Source organism: Coenobita brevimanus, chromosome 104, assembly GCF_032717465.1.
Source record: "Coenobita brevimanus isolate Jiangsu-jjx chromosome 104, ASM3271746v2, whole genome shotgun sequence".
Lineage (NCBI taxonomy): Eukaryota > Metazoa > Arthropoda > Malacostraca > Decapoda > Coenobitidae > Coenobita > Coenobita brevimanus.
Window position 1 is genome coordinate 31,097,955 of NC_137057.1, and position 22,224 is coordinate 31,120,178.

Here is a 22,224-nt window from a genome sequence, read left to right on the forward strand (position 1 = left end):
CCTCACGCAACTCGGGAACTGACAGAGCAGTTTTAATATATCCCAGACACAACACGAGCGTCTTTATGTGTTGCAGAGATGCACATATATATTGCCAGACACCTTAATCCTGTACGGGGTGGCCACAAACAAATAGCCTCCATATCGCCCTGTCCCCTGGCATTTCACTGCCCTGCTCCCAGCTGTCTCATATACCTCTCCACTCTCTCCCTCCGCCTCATCCTTGGCCTCCCCCTCCCTCTCCCCCCCTTCACCTCACTCACATATATTTTCCTCGTCAGTCTCTCACTCTCCATCCTCTCTACATGACCAAAACACCTCATTGTGTTTCTCCTAACGCTTCCTATCTCGTCCACATCCACACAACAACGCTCCTTCATTTCCTCATTTGTCAGTGTGTCTCTCCATGTGACTCCATATGCTCATCTCAAATAAGTCATTTCTACTGCTCTCACTCTTGACTTTTGTCCCTCCAAAGAGGTCCAAGATTTATATACGTTAGAGTTGGTATCACAATACTGTCAAGTAACTTTTTTACTTCCATGTACACTTCCCTGTCTCATATCGCTGCTTTCGAGGAACCAGTAACCTTTCTTCCTTGTACCTGTTCTAGCATTTCACACTCTAAACTTCTATCCTTACTCATCACACTACTCAAGTACTTAAACGCACTAACGTTTTTAATTTCTCCTCATCCAACCTCACTGAACATTCACTGACTTTATTTCTTTCGAAGACCGTAACTTTACCCTTCCCTATATTCACCTTTAGGTTCCGTTTCTTACACACTCTCCCAAACTCATCCACCAAGCCTTGCAGTTCCCCTTTATCTTCACTTAACAACACAGTATCATTTGCAAACAACAGAACAGGGAGTTTCCAAACATTGCCCTCTCTCATTAGCATTGCTCCAACATCCACTGCCCTACCTTGTATCTCTTTTATAACGCCATCCATATACAGATTGAATAACCACGGAGACATGATACATCCCTGTTTCAATCCAACCTTCAAAAGGAAAATCTCACTCAGTTCACTGTGTAACTTGCTATACTTTGGTGATAGAAACTCCGTGTACAAACAACTAGTTAAGGAGTTTATTACGAACTCACAACAAAATAGTCTGCCCTTCTAGATTGCCAGCCCTGAACTGACGCAGTAGCGCCGTCTTCCCAGGCTTGGGACTCTGGGAAAGCGTGCTAGGTCAGCAAGTTTAGTGGGGGCATGTATGCATTGGGGGGGGGGCATATATGCATTGGGGGGGGCATATATACATTGGGGGTAGACATATTGTAGGGAGGGTACACTACTCCCCCGGGTAGCTGAGATGGTGTCTCCCGACACCAGGAGGTATATGGTGGTTGATTATATTACTAAGGCAGGGTCGGGGAGGTTTGTACAAGGGATAAGTATGATACAGGGGCAATAGGGGGAGACATGGCCATGTTTAGGGGAGGGAATTAGAAGGATATATACATATATGATATACAAGGATTAACAGGTATGAGTCCAATAAGGGACGAAGTTATACATAGATATAATGGGGATTATACAATAATATCTTGATACATGATAAACAAGGAGTAGATATGAGAGGTCTTTTGTTGTTCTTCGTTCATTTTTTTTTTTTTGTTAGTTTCTGTAGGATACACAGTCACTCAATAATGCATGAAAGAAATACCATCATTTTCTAGTAGGAAGAGTTCCGTTCACAGTTTGGGTAATTGTCAGATGGCATTGGTAGTCACTGAATGTGAGGGCACTAAGTACGGGGAGTTTCTACGTCGTGTGTAGGGAGTATTATGCCTGTAGCGACTCTGATTTCTTGGAGTCGGCGTTCCATTTTCCTGCAATGCACTGCACATATGATGAGTAGAAATCCTATGAAAGTGATAACCACAGGGGGAAATACAACTGTTGGATGAACCCATGAACGGCTGAAGGCCAGAGAAAATTGATCCATAATGAAGTCACTGTCATTGAGGAATGTTAGCATGCGCAAGTTAGGGGAGGTGATGGTAATGGTGGCAGATGGTAGGGTTGAAGGCATGTCGATTGGTTGAAAGATGTCATAGGAGTGTGTATGGACAGCTTGGTGATAGCGAGTGGCGTAAGTGATGACGGACTCTGATTTGACGGTACAATAGTCTGGTGCTTTGTAGAGACCACTAGCGGGAACGGATCGAACCGAAGAACCAGGACACATGATTGTGACAGAGATGGGAACAGCAAAGAAGAAGTACTGGACATGGTTGAGGTGAGCATGTTGGACCGGGAGTTCAGGAGCTGGTACAAAGGAACAGGCCGAGTAGATGGAATGGTTGCGAACTAAAGCAGACTTACAGGGTGTAGCGCTACTAGGAAAGATAGCGAAAAGGTGGGCAGCACAGAGACGAGAGGTCGGAGTAAGGGAGGAACATTTCTGGAGGTCTGTGGAAGAAAGGAAGGCAACTGAAAGATGATCATGGGAGAGGAGGAAATATTCTGAAGGAACAGATACTTGGAACAAGGAGCTGTTGAGGCGAAAAGGGAAGGGATTGATGTGGAAAAGGTTAAAGGTTATGGCAGAATGGAGAGGAATATGGACGACGACGTATTTGGTGAGAAGAGTGGCTTCGAGAACAGGATAATAATATTCGAGGGAGGAGTAGGGGAGGACTGGGGATAGACCGAAGGTGGAGTGAGCCCATTCCAGGTCAGAACGGAGAGCTGAGACAGGTACTAAGTCAGCAGTGACACATCCATTTATAGCATCGACCAGGATACGAACCAAGGTAGAGACTTGAGACAGGAGAGAGTTAATGGCCAGTTGGAGATTATCCATGTTGAGTTTGAGGTAGAAGAACTGAGAGATAACGTTGAGATCTGAAAGGTGTCGTTGTAAGATATCGATGAAGTCGTTTAGAGTGGACGTGACTTCATTTAGGTGGGTCGTAATCTTCTGTAACATAGTGTGTTGGATTTTGATGATTCGGCGTTGGGATTCTAGGGCTGAAGCTAAATGAGCGAGATCAGATTTGAAGCCAGAAATGTCACGGGCTGTAGCAACGCCAAACAAGCCACTCAGAATCACACCGCCGAAGTCGAAGAGACCTCGTTTCACACGAGAACGAGCAACGGGTGTCTGAATGGAAAATGTGCCGTTGAGCTCAGTGAATCTGTTACTTATGTATTGCAATTGCCAGGAGAGTGGTAGAAAAAGGTTATAGAGATACTGATTTGGGTTGTGTGTCCCCATGATGGCCGTGAGATGGGTCTTGATTCCGTGGAGCTGGTGCGCGTAGGCAGGTAGGGCAATGGCTACGTCGGCCAGGGGTGCAAGATCGTAGTGCAGGGAGACTAGTTCGTCGATAAGCATTACCTCGCCTCCTGAGCCGACCAAGGCCCCGGGACGTACTCCACCATCGTCCTGACCCGACCCAGACCCCAGGAGGGTCAGCACTGCCAGCAGGTAGACCGCTAACATTGTACCTAGAAAATCAGGGTAGAGTTAATGGGAGAGGCCTCAAAGAGGTTGATGGGCAGAGCGCAGTTTGGACCGATATTGATTGATTGATGAATGGGTAGGTGTAGGTGGAGATGAAGGAGACTGAGGGATAGGTGGAGATGGAGTATACTGAGGGATGTGTGGAGGGGAAGGAGGGTCAGGAGGTTGTGTAAGTGACTCTTCCAACACGAGGCCACAGGGTGCTTGCTTTACGTCATCGACGTGGACCCATCTGGTGTCCTTAGTGGATAGGTCCTGGAGGTGAAATTTGTTGCCTTGTTGGGTGAGGATGTGGTGAGGCCCTGTAAATTTGTCGTCCGCTTATGGGAATGAGCTAAGACAAGATCGCCTACATTGATAGTGATAGGAGAGGCGGATTTATGTTGGCACTGCAGCATGTCCTCCTGAGAGGAAGCCAAAGTGGATTGGACATACTGGTGGATTGTCTGGAAGTTGGCCAATTTTAGTTTAACATGATCATCCATGTTGTAGATGGGTTCTGGCTTTGAGGATAAGAAAGAGTATGGGAGGTCCTTGTCAAAACCAAAGAGGACGAAAAAGGGAGATTCAGCAATGGATGCATTGATGGAGCTTTTGATTGAGGATTCCACTTGAGGAATCCAGTCATCCCAGGACGAACTATGGGAGCCTAGATGTCTAAGGCACTCTAAGATTTTTCAGTTGTGACGTTCTACAAGGCCATTGGAAGCCGGATGGTTAGGCACGACATTGCACTTACTGATATGAAAGCGGTGACAGATCTCACCTAGAAGGCTATTGTTGAACTCTGTACCGTTGTCAGTAAGGATGGTATGAGGGGTACTGAACGGGCAAATTACGTGATCTACAAAGGCATGCGCAATGCTCTTTGTGGTCTTGTCAGAGAGGGGTACGAGGACACAGTAGCGGGAGAAGTGGTCGACCGCTACGAACAAGTACTCGGCGCCGGATTCCGTGAGAGGTAGTTTTCAGAGATCGATTGAGACGGTTTCCCATGGTCGTGATGGGATTGGGTATTGTAAGAGTGGTGCAGGTAAGCCGGTTGATCCTTTGTGGTGGTGGCAGGAGAGGCAAGAGTCACAGTGGGCATTGATATCGCGGCACATGGTTGGCCAATAGTACTTGAGACGTGCTTGGCGCAAGCATCGGTCTTTACCTGGATGGGAAGCTTGAGGGGTATTATGAACAATGTGAAGAACCGTTGGTATCAGGGCAGTGGGGACAAGAAGTTGGCGTACTTCGCGATTGGGCATGTCTTTGCCTGTTAGTAGTGTTTTCCTGTACAAGAGATCATCATCTAGCATGAACTCATCTAGTGATACTGGCAGAGTAGGAAAGGTCGAGGCATCTCCAGATTCTAGGAAATAAATGACTTTGGACCATATGGGGTCTTGGCGCTGAAAGTTTTGAACAACTTCTGACTTTAGTGTAGTGTTTTCAGTTACTTCGGGCTGCAGTGATGTTATAGCTGCTGCTACGTGACGTGAGAGTGCGTCTGCAACTACATTCAACTTGCCTGGTACATATTGAAAAGTGGGATTAAAGTCCTGGGTGATGACGGACCACCTAGCTAGCCTACCTGTTAGGTTGCGGTTCTTGAACAAATCACATAGTGGAAGGTGGTCTGTTTGGATATGCACTGGATAACCATAGACTATATCTCTGAAATGTTTCAAAGACCAGACTACCGCTAGCGCTTCGAGATCTGTGATACTGTAGTTACATTCAGCGGTCGTAAGGGTGCGACTAGCATACGCTATTACGCGCTTCCTTGATGCTTCATCGAGTTACATCAAAACGGCACCAAGGCCAGTGCCTGAGGCGTCTGTGCAGAGAAGGAAGGGTGTGGTATAATCAGGAAATGCTAGAACAGGGGCATTTACAAGAGCTAGCTTTAGCTTTTGGAAAGCCTGTGACTGGTCGTTAGTCCAAACAAAGGGCACATTCTGCTTGAGTAAGTGGGTCAGAGGAGCAGCGATCTTTTCATAATCTTGTATGAATCTACGATAATAGCCACTGAGGCCCAGGAAACTTCGTACAGCTTCGGTAGTAGTAGGTTCTGGGAAGTTAATAATCGCCTTAGTTTTATATCCATTAGTATGAATGTTTTGTGCATCTACGACATGGTCTAGGAATTTGATTTTCTTTTGCAGGAAGTCAAATTTACTGAGATTGATTTTCAGGCCTGCGAGCTGGGGGCGTTCAAAAACGTGCTGGAGCTTGGTAAAATGGTCAGGGATGGATTTACTCACAACAATGATATCATCTAGGTAGGCAAAAAGAGAGTGTCCCATCATACCGCTGAAGACTGAATAGATAAGTTGCATGAACACAGAAGGAGCATTTCTCAGACCAAAAGGGAGTCTTTTAAACTGAAAATGTCCGGAAGGGGTGCTGAAGGCTGTAACTGGGCAAGAGGACTCTGCCATTTCGACCTGCCAGTACCCGCTGAGGAGGTCTAAAGATGAAAGGACTACGTTATTTTCACCAAGGGATTCTAGCAAATCAGTGAGGACGGGGAATGGGAAACGGTCTGGAACGGTGACAGAATTGACCTTACAATAGTCGACTACTGGTCTAAAGTTGCCGTCCTTCCTTGGTACTAAAAAAAGTGGGCTATTCCATGGACTGACGGAGGGCTCAATAATGTCCTGGTCTAACATGTTCTGTACCATTTGATCTGTCTGCTTTCTCTGGCTGTGAGGAAATCGATACGCTGGTATGTAAATCGGCTGAGTTCCTGGTAGTAGTTCAATCGTATGTTTGACAAGGTCTGTTCTGCCCATCGGTTCACCGGGTAAGGCAACCACGTTTCTGTACGAGGTCAGTAGGTCGAGGAGTTGAGGCATATTTTCTGGGAAATCCGTGCAAGTGAGATGTGAGAGCATATCGGGTGAATATGTCGGCGCAGATCCCACAGAGTTAATAGTACATACACCGATTGTCGTACTATCATCAGTCTGAATAGTAGGAATTGAAGAATCCTGGCACACCTTTACAGCCGCTGGGTATACCAGGAAGTCTCCAATCTTTACACCACTTTTAAGTTTTAGTGGAGCATTTGTGACATTGAGCAAGTACAGGTAGCATAAACTGTCCTCTAAGACTGTACACCACACTGACTCATAAGTCAAGCCATTCACACAACACGTCTCAGGTAGTGTTAGTACATCCACTCCTTCTTTCGCACCGGCAACACAAACAGAGACTTTGGTGAACTCATGCGGTAACAAAACTGTGCACGTATTCGTTACTGCACATTTCGTCTCTGCATGTTGGAGAAGATCATTCACACTGTGTGAGGTACGTAACTGAGACATGTCTGAGTCAGCGATAGTGTTGTCGGGAGAGGAGATAAGAGCCATTTCCGAAGGCTGAGAGGATGTATCAGTAGACATGGAGGAAATTATGTCCTTGCTCGCAGTCAGTAAAGGAATGATCTCTGTATTCTCAGATGATGATGGTGGTGGTTTGGGCTGGTCTGGACTTTTTGGTAGGGATGAGGACAGAGGTAACTGAAGGACTGATTTGATCGTAAGAACAGGACGGGGACATTCCATACTGTATACTGGGAATCCAGAAATGTCTATACTACCACAAGCAGGTAATAATGCAATGAAGTGTTGTGCCATGGTGGAGAAACCAATGAGGGCATCTGCGGGATACTGCAAGTCATTAGTGTCATGTATGCATTTGGGGGGGCATATATACATTGGGGGTAGACATATTGTAGGAGGGGTAGGAGGGGTAGTAAGTGGTTCTGCGGGAAGTGAAATGGGAGTCACAGGTACAGGGCGGTGGTACTCTTTGCCACTTCGTAAGTGAGTGATCGTGTTAGAGTCGGCAGACGGTGTATGATCAGGTGATGTTTCCGGGTCGAGAGGGCTGGTGTTAAGCGGTTGATTTGGAAAGTATGACATTTAATGTGGCAATGGAAGATGAGATGAAGGATGAAGATGGATATGTAGGTGGAAATGTATAATATAACAATGAGAGAATGTAATACACGAGTAGGTGTGAAAACGAATGAAGGTGAGGGGATGGAGGGTTTAAATAAAAGGGGAAGGACGAGTTGGATAATAAATAATGTAGGTGAAGATGAAAACGGAGTAATGGAAATGAGATGGAATATTTACAAAATATCCAATCTGTAGAGAAAATCGAGGATAATCTCCATAGAAAGGTAAGGTATACTATAGTTACACAGTAGAGACGGGATTGACGAGATCTATGACGTGCAGGTGTGGCTGGGCATAGCGGGGCTGGGGTGGGGCGGGGTGGGGCGGGGCTGGGCGGCGCTGGAGGGACAGCTGGTTGGAGACGAGAGTGGCTGGGAACGAGACTGGAGCGATATGTTGGAGAAGTTGAGACGGGAAGAGACGCTTGGATGAGTCACCAGCAGGGAGTGGCGGTCCTAGAAGGCTCACGTAATACAGACCACATGTGAGGGCAGGGTGTGGCGGCGTTGGGGTCGGTGGTGGGGTGTGAGGGCAGATGTTGGTACAATGCAGGTGTAGAGCTGTTGAGTTGCAAATGCAGAGAATGGCGGTGGGCAGACAGTGATAAGTGGCACCGTGGGGGTAGGAATTATGATGAGTTTGGAACAGGTGCTGGGAACAGGTGAAACAGGTGCGTAGGTCGGCGATGGTGACACTTGCGGTCAGGAACAAGGTGTGTGGGCGAGGCCGTTTGAGAAGTGAGCACTGGTGAGAGAAATTGTACACCCGGAAGCACAGCCGGTTATTACACCATGAGAGTCACTGAGGAGGGGTGAGGCTGTGAGATGCGAGACGTCGTGCATCTGTTCGTGTCACTAAATAGTGTAGGAGGCGGTCAGAATCTGATGGTCCGAAACACCGCTGCCACCAAATGTAACTTCCTATACTTTGGTGATAGAAACTCGTGTACAAACAGCTAGTTAAGGAGTTTATTACGAGCTCACAACAAAATAGTCTGCCCTTCTTGAGTGCCTGCCCTGAACAGACACAGTAGCGCCGTCTTCCCAGGCTTGGGACTCTGGGAAAGCGTGCTAGGTCAGCAAGTTTAGTGGGGGCATGTATGCATTGGGGGGGGGGCATATATACATTGGGGGTAGACATATTGTAGGGGGAGTTCAACTGTTCACATTCACTGCAGCCTTAGCACCCTCACGTATACTCTTCACGGCATTCAACAACTTCCATCTACTCCGTATATTCTTGATACTTTCAAAAGTCATTGTCTATCCACCCTGTCTTATGCTTTCTTCAAATCCATGAAGGCCGCATAGAACTTCTTTCCCTTCTCTAGAAACTTTTCCACTAAAGATCTAAGAATGAAAATCTGATCTACACAACCTCTTCCCTTCCCGAAACTTCCCTGTTCTTCTCCAACTAATTCCTCTGTTATTTCTCTAACTCTGTCAATAAGAATTCTACCATATACTTTTCCTATCACACTAAGAAGACAAATGCCGCTATGATTTCCACACACTTCTTTTTCCCCTTTTCCTTTATGTGGGGAAATAATTATACCTGACTTTCAATCCTCCGGGACTCTTCCCAGGCCAATCTGCACATCTTCCACATCCATTCTGCTACTATCTCTTCTCAATGCTTCAGCATTTCACCACACACTCCATCAAATCCTGGAGCTTTCCTCATTTTGACTTTCTTCATTTCTTGCGCAACTTCCATCCTAGTGATTTCGTCCTCTCTTCTCACATCCCTCCGTCTCCCACCTATTCCCTAGTCACTTATACTCTCATTACTTTTATTCTCTATGTTCAACAATTCATGAAAGTGTTCTCTCCATCTGCCTCCTTTTTCTCCCTTGTGCACTAGTAATCTGGGCCTTGTAAGCAGGCTGTGAAGCCTATGCCCAGAGACGGTCACATAAAAAAAAAAAAAATCTACCATTTTTATCTTTCACTCCCCGACTAACTTCTTTGACACCCTGTCTAACTCTCTGTACCTCTTTCCAGTACATTTTCTTACATTCCCTCCACTTTACACTCAAATTCCTTCCAAATCCCTCATCCACTCTCTTCCTACCCTCTCCTACTAATCTTTTCACCTCTCTCGTCCACTTTAAGTATAACTCTCTCTTCCGTCTCTTAAATTCTTCCACGACCCTGTTTCTCATCCACTCACTATATGCATTCTTTTTTGGTGCCACAGCCAGTCTCACCTCTTCATTCCACCATGCTGTTCCCTGCACCCCTTTCGCCTTCTCTTCACCCCACACACCACCTCACATGCTGCACAGATTTCTTCTGTGAATATCTTGCTCACACCTTCCACGTCCCCCATTTGTACCAAATCATATTTACCCAATTGCTTCTAGACTTCTCTCTTATATTCTGCCTTTTTTCCATCTTCTTGTAACCTTTCCACCCTCCTTGTATGAACTACTCGCCCTGTCCTCTTCTTCTTCTATTTCTCCATTTCATTTGGACCATGATTCTCACCGCCAATAAGTGGTGGTCAGAAAGTCAACTCTCCCATCCTCTGTATACTCTTGCATCTATTACACACCTTCTCATCCTATCATCCACACACACACATAATCAGTCATAGCCTTCCGTTCATTCAGTTCACCATCTATTTTTCTCGCCACTCGCCACGTATACCTGTGGATTATTTTGTGTGTGAAGAGGGTATTGGCTATCGCCAACCCCCTCGTGGCACAAATGTCCATTAAAGCACTGCAATTCTCATCCATCTCTCCAGGCAGAGATGTGTCTATATATATATATATATATATATATATATATATATATATATATATATATATATATATATATATATATATATATATATATATATATATTGTTACGGAATAAAGAGAGATAATGAACACTTCAAGTGAGAATACTAAAAATCACTACTGTCCCGTAAAGTTCCAGGTTCAAAACAAAAGACTTAGGTAAAATTACAAGTTAAAGTTTAATGCTCAGACTAACAACTAAACATTCAGGACTCATAAGGATAATGTAATGGCAAAATAGGTTACATATATGGTTAACTGCAATAGCCTCTATTAACATGAATTTAGCAAGAACAAATTTATCTAAGTCAGCCCTGATAAAATGAGAGAACCGGATAATGCTCAGTTAAAGCAAGATATAATATTATTACAGATACAAAATATTACTAATACTGTCTGACAGTATGGAACCAATATGAACCATAAAAACTTTACCAGGCTTACGAATTAACGCCTTAGGCTATACAGTACAAGAAAAATGGTACTAACACTTATACTCAAATTATACAGCAGCTAGATGGCTGGAGACTTCCTGAGCATTCACAAAAATAATATTATACTGTACAGGGGAGGACAGAGATGTGAACAGAATGAGGAGTAGATCTAAGTGGCAACTAATGCAGAGACTGAGCTCATTATATAGGCGGCCGGCAAAGCTTGATTCAACTTTTTTTTTTTTTTTTAATAACAGAACGGAGGAAGGAAAAACAAATGGGGGGAAAAAAATAATCCATACACCAGATTACTGGTGTCCTCTGTTCATAAAATATCTGTAACAGTTAGACTTGAACAGTTGTAGGTTGAAATTTGGAGGAAAACAACTCTGGGGAAGCGAGTTCCAGAGAGATGCAGTTCGGGGAATGAAAGAATTCTGATAGGCAGAAGTTCTGCAATATAGTTGAGTGACATTCCAATCACGAGCGCTACCAGATGCCCGTGTAGCATGAGGGAAGGCATGGACAGGTGGCACCATGGACGCAACTTCGTCTGAGCATTTGCCAAAAAAATATCTATAAAATAATGCAAGGGAGGCAACATTCCTTCTTACTTGCAGGGGAGGTAGTTTATATGTAATGGCAGGGTTGTTAATGATTCTAACAGCTTTATTCTGAATTTTGTCTAGTTGTCTTAATGCAACCTCTCCACAACCATTCCACAAGGGTGAGCAATATTCAAGCTGAGAGAGCACATGACTTATAAATTATAGCTAACTGCTCATCAGTGAAGAAGTTACGGACTCTGTACAATAATCTAAGTTTCTTTGAGGCGGTTTTAGCAAGTGATCTGACATGAGAGGTCCAGCAGAGGGCACTGTTAAGTGAGACACCAAGAATTTCAATACTTTTGGAGATGGGAATATTAGTAGCATTGAAGGTAATGTACGAATCTGGTAATATCTGCCTATTAGTAAAGTGTATATATTTAGTTTTACTAGCACTAAAAGAGACAAGGTTGTTTTGTCCCCATTCACTGATTGTAGATAGATCTTGATTTATGGAGATGGCTGTACTGAGTTGAGAGGTAGAGATATTAGACTTTGTAATTGGATGTCTGAGTGTGAATGAACTATGTAGTGTTGAGTCATCTGCATATGAGTGAATGGGATTGTGAGTGACAGATAAGAGATCATTAATATGAATCAGAAATAGGGTTGGCGCCAGAACTGATCCCTGCGGCAAGCCGGCGTTAATTGAGTGGAAATTCGAATATACATCATCTACTTTTACTCTTATTTTCCTGTCACTAAGATAAGAAGAAATCAAAGGAACAAAAGACGTTAGTCCATAGCAAGGGAGTTTGGACAGCAGGGAACGGTGCCATACTCTGTCGAAAGCTTTAGAGATATCAAGAGCTACTGCATGAGTTTCTCCAAAAAGATCAATTGATTGATGGATGGTATGAGTTAAGAGATTGAGTATGTCAATGGTGGATCTTTCGCGGCGAAAACCATATTGTCTATCACTAATTAAGTTGTTGGATTCAAGATGTTTAACAATATGCTTATTAATTAAAGTTTCAAATACCTTACCAAGAGAAGATGTGACAGCTATTGGTCTGTAACTGGAGGGGTCAGACGAACTTCCTTTCTTCGGAACTGGGTGGATATTGGCTTCTTTCCATGAATTTGGGAATAAAGAAGTACGTATGCATAGTCTGAATAATTTGGCTAGGACAGAGGCAAGTTCAGGGGAACACTTTTTCAAAACAATTGGCGGAATTCCATCTGGGTCTGGAGCTTTGTTGGTAGGTAAATTGTCTAGGATGGATTTTACGAATCATGTCTGTATTTTAAGTGGGACAATTTCGGGAGAATCAAGTTCCAGTACTGAAACATTCTGGCTGGTATCATCTATGGTAGAGAGTCTTGCAAAGGTACTAGCAAAGATATCTGCTTTCCCATGTGGGTCATTTGTAATATTGCCATCTGAAGATTTTAGTGGGGGAATGGAAGATGACTTGTTAAAGTTATTATTGAAAGAATTAAGAGTTGACCAGAATATTCTATTGTCATTAGGGTTGTTAAGTAGTTTTGATGCTTGCTTTTGAAGAAAGTTTGATTTAGATAGATTTAATACAGCTTTTGCATGATTTCTAGCAATTTTAAATGGGAGAGTGATTCAGATGGTTTTGATTTTAAGTAAGAGTTATATGCTAATGACTTTTGGGCTGTTGCTCTGGCACAATTCCCATCAAACCATTTTGGAGAGTTTGATCTTTTAGTGAATTTTTGACTTGGTATGAATAAATCCATACCAGCTAGTATTAAGTCGCAAATGTAGGACTGGGTAGAATTGGGATCACTAGAGAAGAAAGACTGCCATGGAACATCAGCAAGATAATTTCTAAATTGTAAGAAGGACGCGCAAATGAAGGCATAGAGGACGAAGAGTTAACAATCCTGCTCTGAACAACAGAAAGAACGACTTACTCTACTATAAGGGGGAGAAGGGGGGAGTGAGGTAGAACACGCAAGCCTGGTCACTATGGAAGACACGTGGCGAATCGTGAACAAACATGCAGCATACTGTACATTAAGATCATACAAAGGATGATGCAATCATGAACAAAACTGTATCATAAGTTAGAATTATACAAGAGATGATGAAATCATAGGCTATGTAACACCTCCCCACAAAGAAAAAGAAATTTACAAAGGAAATTTCTTATTACTTTAAAACAATCTGTCTAAAGTCTAGATAAGCAATCTGCAATAACATTTTCTTTCCCCTTGACATGTTCTATGTCTAATGAATACTCCTGAAGAAGTAGACTCCATCTTGTCAATCTCTGATTTTTATCTTTAAACTTACTAAGGAATTTCAGTGGGTTATGATCGGTATAAATGACTATGGGGTCAAAACCAGAACACAAATATAATGAAAAATGCTGTAAACCCAAAATCAAGGCCAAAAGCTCTTTCCCAATAGTTGAGTAGTTCTTTTGAGGTGGAGTGAACTTCTTACTGTAATAAGATACACGGTGTTCAATACCCTGATCATCCTCTTGCAGCAAAACAGCCCCAGCTCCTGTATCACTTGCATCAACAGCCATCCTAAAAGGCTTAGCAAAATTTGGAGTAGCGAGCACTGACTGACTTAAAAGGATAGCTTTAACTTTGCTGAAAGAGGATTCACAGTTATCGGTCCAGACAAATTTAACTCCCTTTTTCAGTAGGTCTGTAAGTGGTGATACAAGAATTGAAAAGTTAAGAACAAATCTCCTGTAATAACCTACCATTCCCAAAAATCTTTGTAGCTCTTTCCTACTTTTAGGTCTGGGAAGATCACTTATAACCTGAACCTTAGCTCCTGGTGGTGCAACTTGTCCATCACCAATTACGTACCCAAGGTACTGAACTTTAGCTTGACCAAACTCACACTTTGATAAATTAGCTACAAGACTAGCCTGAACCAAACGCCCAAGAAATTTACTGACATGGCATAGGCGATCTTTCCAGTTGTCACTGAAGATTAATACATCATCAATATAAACAACACACCCTGCCAAACCCTCTGTTACAACATTCATGAGCTTCTGAAAAGTGGCTGGTGCATTCTTCATACCATATGGCATTACAGAACATGCAAAAGTCTTTCCTAGTGTTACAAAACATGAGATCTTCCTAGCACGTTCAGTCATAGGTACTTGCCAGTATCCCTTTAACAAATCAAACTTACTTATGTACCTAGCCTTTCCGATCTTGTCTATGCAATATTCCACGCGAGGGAGAGGGTAAGTGTCTGTTTTGGTTATCTGATTAACACGTCTGTAGTCGATGCGAAGCCGCTGTGACCCACCTGGCTTAGGGACTAGAGTGACAGGAGAACTTCACTCGCTCTGACAGGGCTCAATCATCTTGTGGTCCAACAGGTAGCCAAGCTCCTTCTGGATGAGAGGAACTTTCACTGGGTTCACATGGTAAGGAGGCAGTTTAATTGGCTTTGCGTCTCCAACATCGACATCATGCATCAACACAGTGGTTCTTCTTGGAGTGTCATGGAACACTTGCGGGTACTCCTGCAGTAATGCCGAAAACTCCTGCCTTTCCTCGGGAGGTAGATGAGAAAGCTTAGTTTGGAGATCATTCATGAAATCAGGATTCTTCCCCAAACTATCACTCAGGCTCATACTGCATTCGAGAGCTTCACTTGCAGACTCGGGTGGAACAGTTACAGTGCAGACTGGGTTATTTTCGTCCCGCCTATGATATAACTTTAGCATGTTGATATGACAAAGTTGCTTGTTCTTTCTACGATCTGGTGTGGCGATGACATAGTTGACATCACTGAGTTTCTTCTCCACAAAATAAGGACCACTAAACATGGCTTGAAGAGGTTGCCCATGCACTGATAGCAGAATCAAAACCTGATCTGGCTGAAAGTGGCGTAACCTGGACTTCTTATCATACCAAGTCTTCATCTTCTCATGAGCAGCTCCTAAATTCTCTCTCACCAGCTGTAAAGCAGTGGACAGCCGTTCTTTGAACTTCATCACGTACTCCAGCAGGTTGACGTCATCTTCCTCTGACAGCCAGCATTCCTTGAGTAGCTTAAGGGGTCCTCTTACTTCATGGCCAAACAGTAGTTCAAAGGGTGAGAAGCCCAGTGATTCATTTGGAGATTCTCTTGCGGCAAATACAACAAATGGAAGACCTTTATCCCAATCTTTCTGATGTTCCAAACAGTATTTCCTGAGCATCGATTTGAGTGTTTGATTATATCTCTCCAACGCTCCTTGGGTCTGGGGATGGTAAGCTGAAGACGTGATCTGGGTGATGCTCAACTCTTTCAGAGACTGCTTGAAAACATTTGACATGAAATTACTTCCCCGGTCTGACTGTACCTCCTTGGGCAGACCAAACTTGGTGAAGAACCCTAGCATTCCCTTAACCACGTTCTTTGCTGAAATATTTCTAAGTGGAATGGCTTCAGGATAACGACTAGCCATATCAATCAGGGTCAACACATAAGAAAATCCTGAAGAAGTCTTAGGAAGAGGGCCCACAATATCCACCAACACACGGGTGAATGGCGCCTCAAAAGGAGGAATGGGAACTAGAGGTGCAACCTTTTCGGTCTGATTACACTTCCCCACAACTTGACAGCTGTGACAAGACTTACAATACCAGGAAACATCCCTGAAGATACCTGGCCAGTAGAAGTGTTTCAAAATGCGTGCCACAGTCTTCCTCACTCCAAGGTGTCCTGCCAAACTGGAATCATGAGCCACTCTAATGATATCCTGCCTACAAACACGAGGGATGACAACTTGATGTACAACCTCCCATTCACAGTCGGCTGATGCCGTTGGGGGTCTCCACTTCCTCATAAGTACTCCTGACTTTATATAATAACAAGTAGAAGCAGCAGCTGACTCTTCCTCACTGCAAGCAGAGTTAGCTAGACCTTTCAACTCAGGGTCAGCAACCTGCAACTCAACCAACTCTTGACGAGACAAATTATCAACACTACGGGGTACTGCCTCATCTGGTGAGTGTTCCAAATTAGCAAGAAAAGTGTCAGCTAGGATAACATCATCATCATCATCATTATCCTCTAAGTCACCAGTAACTTTAGACTTAGCCCTAGTGACAGCACATGCAGAGAACACATCAGGGACATCACAGTCCTGGGTCGCAGTCACTGGTTCACTAGACAACTGAGTAGCTGGACACACTTGACTTCCACCAATATCATTTCCAAGTAAGAAAGTTACACCTGACACTGGGAGTGTCTCAACCAACCCAACCATAACGGAACCATTAACAAAACCAGACTCTAAATTCACTCTGCACAGAGGGACAGAGAAGTAATTATTCCCTACACCTTGTAAGATTACAGTTTCATCACAGGAATTAACATTAGAGCCTAGAACACTGGTCAGCATAAGGGATTGGCAAGCACCTGTATCACGATATATTTTAACTGATTTCCTGTCATTACTGTCCAGAGGACTGACGAAACTATCAGACAGGAAATTAGCACATGAACTCTTGAAAGTGTCACCCACGTTACTGCTCAAAAGAGGAGCTTCATCATGAGAATTTAATTTACCCCTCAAAGCAGGTTCAGTTAACTCGGTTAAAGAATTCTGGGAACTCTCAAGGGTGGACACTAGACCAATTGACTGAATATTTAAAGACTCCTTTTTGTTCACATCACGCTGTCTCCTGAAACATTTCTCCGTAGTATGACCAAGCTTACTACAATAAGTACATTTACATTTCTGAAATCTAGAGGTGGAGCTGGTATTTACATACTGAGAAACATCATCTTTATTCTCTTTCCTGTTACCTGTACTCTGAGTAGAGGCAACGTACTTACTCTCAGCTTTCCTTTTTTCTTTAGAATATCTCTTGTGAGTGAGAACATATTCATCAGCTAAAACTGCAGCATCAGACAAATTATCTATTCTTTTCTCATCAAGATATAGGCTTACATCTTTATCAATACACCTTTTGAAGTCCTCCAGCAAAATCATCTGCTTAAATTTATCAAAATCAGAATTTACATTCTTAGAATTTAACCACTGCTCTAACAGATCTTCTTTGATTTTTGCATACTCAGCATGGGATTGCTTATCTTGCTTATAAGTTGTCCTATATTTTACTCTATAGGCTTCAGGAACAAGCTCATAGGCCTTAAGTATCAAGCTCTTAACTACATCATAATTATCAGATTGATCCTGAGGCAAAGATGCGTAAGTTACTTGAGCTTTACCTGTGAGAACACTCTGAAGGAGTACTGGCCAATACTTTTGGGGCCAATTAAAACCTGTAGCTACCCTCTCAAACAACTGAAAATACTTTGTTAAATCAGATTCAAAAAAAGGAGGGACAAGTTTAACATTTTTAGCCACATCAAAATCATCAGCGCTAGATGATCCAGTTCCACCTTGTTTCATGCGATACTCATGGTCTGCCTGAATCCTAGCAACTTCAATTTGTGCCTCCTGAATACAAGCCTGAGACTCAGCGTCCTTAGCATGTGCCTGAAACTCAGCCTCCTTAGCACGAGCCTCCTGTAGGGCTAGCTGAAACTTAGCTATTTCAATCTGCGTTTGCTCATCTGGAGGAGTTACCTGAAACAATCTTTTGTTAATCATGCCAACAACTTGATCTTTAGAATGATAAGAGTGAACGGCAATTCCCAATTGTTGAGCAACAAGCTTAAGTTCATTCTTTCTTCTGTTTTCTACATCACACACTGTCTGCACATTTGACAAAAAATCTTTGGCTTCATCAAGAGTAGTAATAGTAGACATCATGAATAAATCAGTCACAAAATATCAAGCAATATCCTTATGATAATATCCTGAATATCCTGATAAGAGGTCGCCAAATTAATGTCACGGAACAGAGAGAGATAATGAACACTTCAAGTGAGAATACTAAAATCACTACTGTCCCGCAAAGTTCCAGGTTCAAAACAAAAGACTTAGGTAAAATTGCAAGTTAAAGTTTAATGCTCAAACTAACAACTAAACATTCAGGACTCATAAGGATAATGTTATGGCAAAATAGGTTACATATGTGGTTAACTGCAATAGTCTCTATTAACACGAATTTAGCAAGAACAAATTTATCTAAGTCAGCCCTGATATAATGAGAGAACCGGATAATGCTCAGTTAAAGCAAAATATAATATTATTACAGATACAAAATATACTAATACTGGCTGACAGTATTGAACCAATATGAATCATAAAAATTTTTACCTGGCTTACGAATTAGTACCTTAGGCTATACAGTACAAGAAAAATGGTAATAACACTTATACTCAAATTATACAGCAGCTAGATGGCTGGAGACTTCCTGAGCACTCACAAAAATAATAATATACTGTACAGGGGAGGACAGAGATGTGAACAGAATGAGGAGTAGATCTAGGTGGCAACTAATGGAGAGACTGAGCTCATTATATTGGGGGCCGGCAGAGCTTGATTCAACTTGTAAGAAGGACGTGCAAATGAAGGTATAGAAGACAAAGAGTTAACAATCCTGCTCTGAACAACAGAAAGAACGACTTACTCTACTATAAGGGGGAGAAGGGGGGATTGAGGTAGAACACGCAAGCCTGGTCACTATGGAAGCCACGTGGCGAATCGTGAACAAACATGCAGCATACTGTACATTAAGATCATACAAAGGATGATGCAATCATGAACAAAACTGTATCATAAGTTAGAATTATACAAGGGATGATGAAATCATAGGCTATGTAACAATATATATATATATATATATATATATATATATATATATATATATATATATATATATATATATATATATATATGGTCGAAATGTACAGCAGTCTCTGCATTCACGACTTTTTGGCTAGTCTTCTCGATTTTCCTGACGATGGTGCGTTGGGCTGGAGTTAATTCCCACAAAAGTTCTCCGAAGGACATGGAGAGACTATTCCTTGAGCAGCAGTTTATTGCACAAGCTTTCAACCTACACAGGTCATCCTCATGTACAAACTGATGAGTGCATGTAGTCAGATTTTATACAGATATATGGGGTGGGAAGGAGACGGCGTTAACGTGATTGCTCGGAGGTAGCAGGTGCCAGCCAATCAGCACGGTGCAGCTCAGGTGCTGAGGCATGTGCACCGCGCCTCCGGGAAATCACAACAAATCTCCCTCCCTCACAAACTTAATACCAGCATCGAAATTTCTGAGGGTGGGTATAATATACATTTCATTAATTTGGGAGTTAAGAGATGGGTTTTTGTCCTTGATATACAGGGTTTCTAGGATCTGCAGGCGGCGTGTGTCATGTTCAGTCAACATTTCTCGTGTGAGACGGACGCCGTGAGCCTCTTCTGCTTGTTTTTTGGGGGCTCCATTTCTTCGCTTATTCTGATGATACTGTTTGGTGTTTGTGGACATTAGTATTACTACGGTTCATCTTTTGCCCTATTTTGAGACTTTCTCTATTCAGGTCATTTAACATTTCTTGCAATGTCTCTGCTGTTTCTGAGATTAGGACAATGTCATCTGCAAATCTTAAATGGTTTAGCTTTTCTCAATCTATGTTCACTTCTTTGTTCTCCCAGTCTAACTTTCTGAAAATACTTTAAAGACATGCTGTAAATAACTCTGATGAAAATGTATCTCCTTGACGCACGCCGTTCTCAATCTTAATTTTTTCCGAGTCCTTATGTATTTTAACTGTAGCAGTTCCCTCTTTATATATGTTTTCGAGCAGTTTTACAATATTCTCATCTACTCCTTGTTCTCACAATGAATTTATAATTGCTATGTGCTCCACTGAGTCGAAAGCCTTTTCGTAATCAACAAAACCTAAGCAGAGTGGTTTATTAAATTCTATAGTTTTCTCAATTAGCTGATTCATTGTGTGTAGATGATCAGTAATTGAATACCCGCTTCGGAATCTTGCCTTTTCACGAGGTTGGTTTTCCTCCAAATTTGTTATTCTATCTATCTATCTATACACACACACACACACACACACACACACACACACACACACACACACACACACACACACATACGTACAGAGAGACAGAGAGAGAGAGAGAGAGACAGACAGACAGACAGAGAATATAGTTGTTCATGGAGCCAAAGTCGGTATCTCCTTCTCCCTCCGCTGAAGCTGAAGTGAGCTGGAAACAAAAACTGTATGCAGCGTGAAGGTAATTTTCAAAGTTTCGATTCAGCTCTCTTAAGACTCGTGTCAGCAGCTTCTGGGTTAGTTTCAGCAGTTTCAGACAGTTTCAGCTTAGCTTTTTTCAGGATTTTGATGTCTGGTTACTGATGTTTTCAAGTTTCGGTAATTAACTTTGTTACTATTATTACCATGCGGTTAAAGGCCACCTTAGGCGGCCTCTGCTCGATATAAAAAAGCCAGAAATTAGTTATAACACAGGTCCTGGTGGTCCTATAGATCTTATCCACGTGACGTCACGGGTCATGTGACATTTGTTTACGACGCCATACTGGATGGCAAATTGTCGGACGTGTAGAGAGAGAGCCTTGCATATTCCACAATGGTACTCCACTGTTGTGCCTTCGGCTGTGAGACATGGCAGAAAAATGGAAGTAGGGTAAACTTCTGCCAGTTTCCAGCCAATAAGGAAAGGCAACAGAAGTGGATAGCTCCCCTGAGGAGGGAGAATCGGCAGCCAGCGGCCTACACCCGACTCTGTAGCAGACATTTCATATCAGATGAGCCACATCCCACTCCCTCCAACCCCACCCCATCCCCCACACCGCCACCCAACCACCTCAAACACACCCCCACCCCAACCACCCCACCATCCCACTGCCACCCCAACTCCCTCACAGCCACTCCCACCCCACCATTGCTCCCCACTACCCCTCACTCCTATCCCCCAACAACCCCCTACCCCCCACTTTCAAAACCCCCCCACCCCCCACACCCCACTCCCCCAACTCCCCTCCACAAGCCCTCCAGCCCCCACAATACCCCCACCACCACCCAACCCCCTTCCCCTCCACCCCGTTCCCGTCCCATCCCTTACCACCCATCCCCAACCCTCCCCCACACCCTCACCCTTCCACCCCCCCACACTCCCATCCCCAAATCTGCCCTAATCCCACCCCACCCCTGCCATTCAAATCCCCCACCCTCCCTCCACCTCCTTCCCCCACTCCCACGCCCCCACCCTCCACTCATTCATCAATTATTCAGTTCCCAATCAGTGTACACAATCCCTCCACTCTTGCCCCCAAGTCAATAATTTACTGATTACCAAGACGATTTAGATGTACTGTATGTCAGTCGCACCTGGATATATTACACATATTTACCTTGAGGGATGCCCCAGTGAACTTTCACGGGGTGTTCACCAAATAGTGATACAGATCGCCATATCTGAGATCTGGTTTCGGTCTCCCGTACTTAAAATGGGTGAATTTCTCCGTAGATATGGTGTAAGCGTCCAGCCTCAAACACTTTATCTTGTTCCTATACAGATCGTGGTGGCGTTGATCCAGATTTCTACATATATCAGACAGTTCAATCTCTGACAACCCTGTCTGGACAGCCATTACTGTGAGGAGTTTGCCGTCCAATATGGAGTCGTTAAACCACGTGATTTCTGTGACATCTTTGGAAAAGGCCTATTGAACTGGAAATTGTTTTGTTCTTTAAATCAGAGCATTTTATCGGTGCCTTGCTCTAACAAAAATTGCATTATGTTGCGCCATTTTTGCTGTATTACTTTAACAAACAAGCAAATTAACATACAGAATTGTAATTATTATAATATACATTGCTGTTAGGCTGCTCTCACTGTTGTTACTGCTGTGGTTACTGTTATTGTTCCTGTTACTTTTACTTCTATTACGATGGCTACGCCTATTACTATGACTGAAGTCACGACCACTACTATGATTACACCTTGCGACAACACTTACGACTACTCTTACGATTATACTTAGTACTCATTCGACTACACTTGCAACATCTGCAAATACTCTTACTACACTTAAAACGT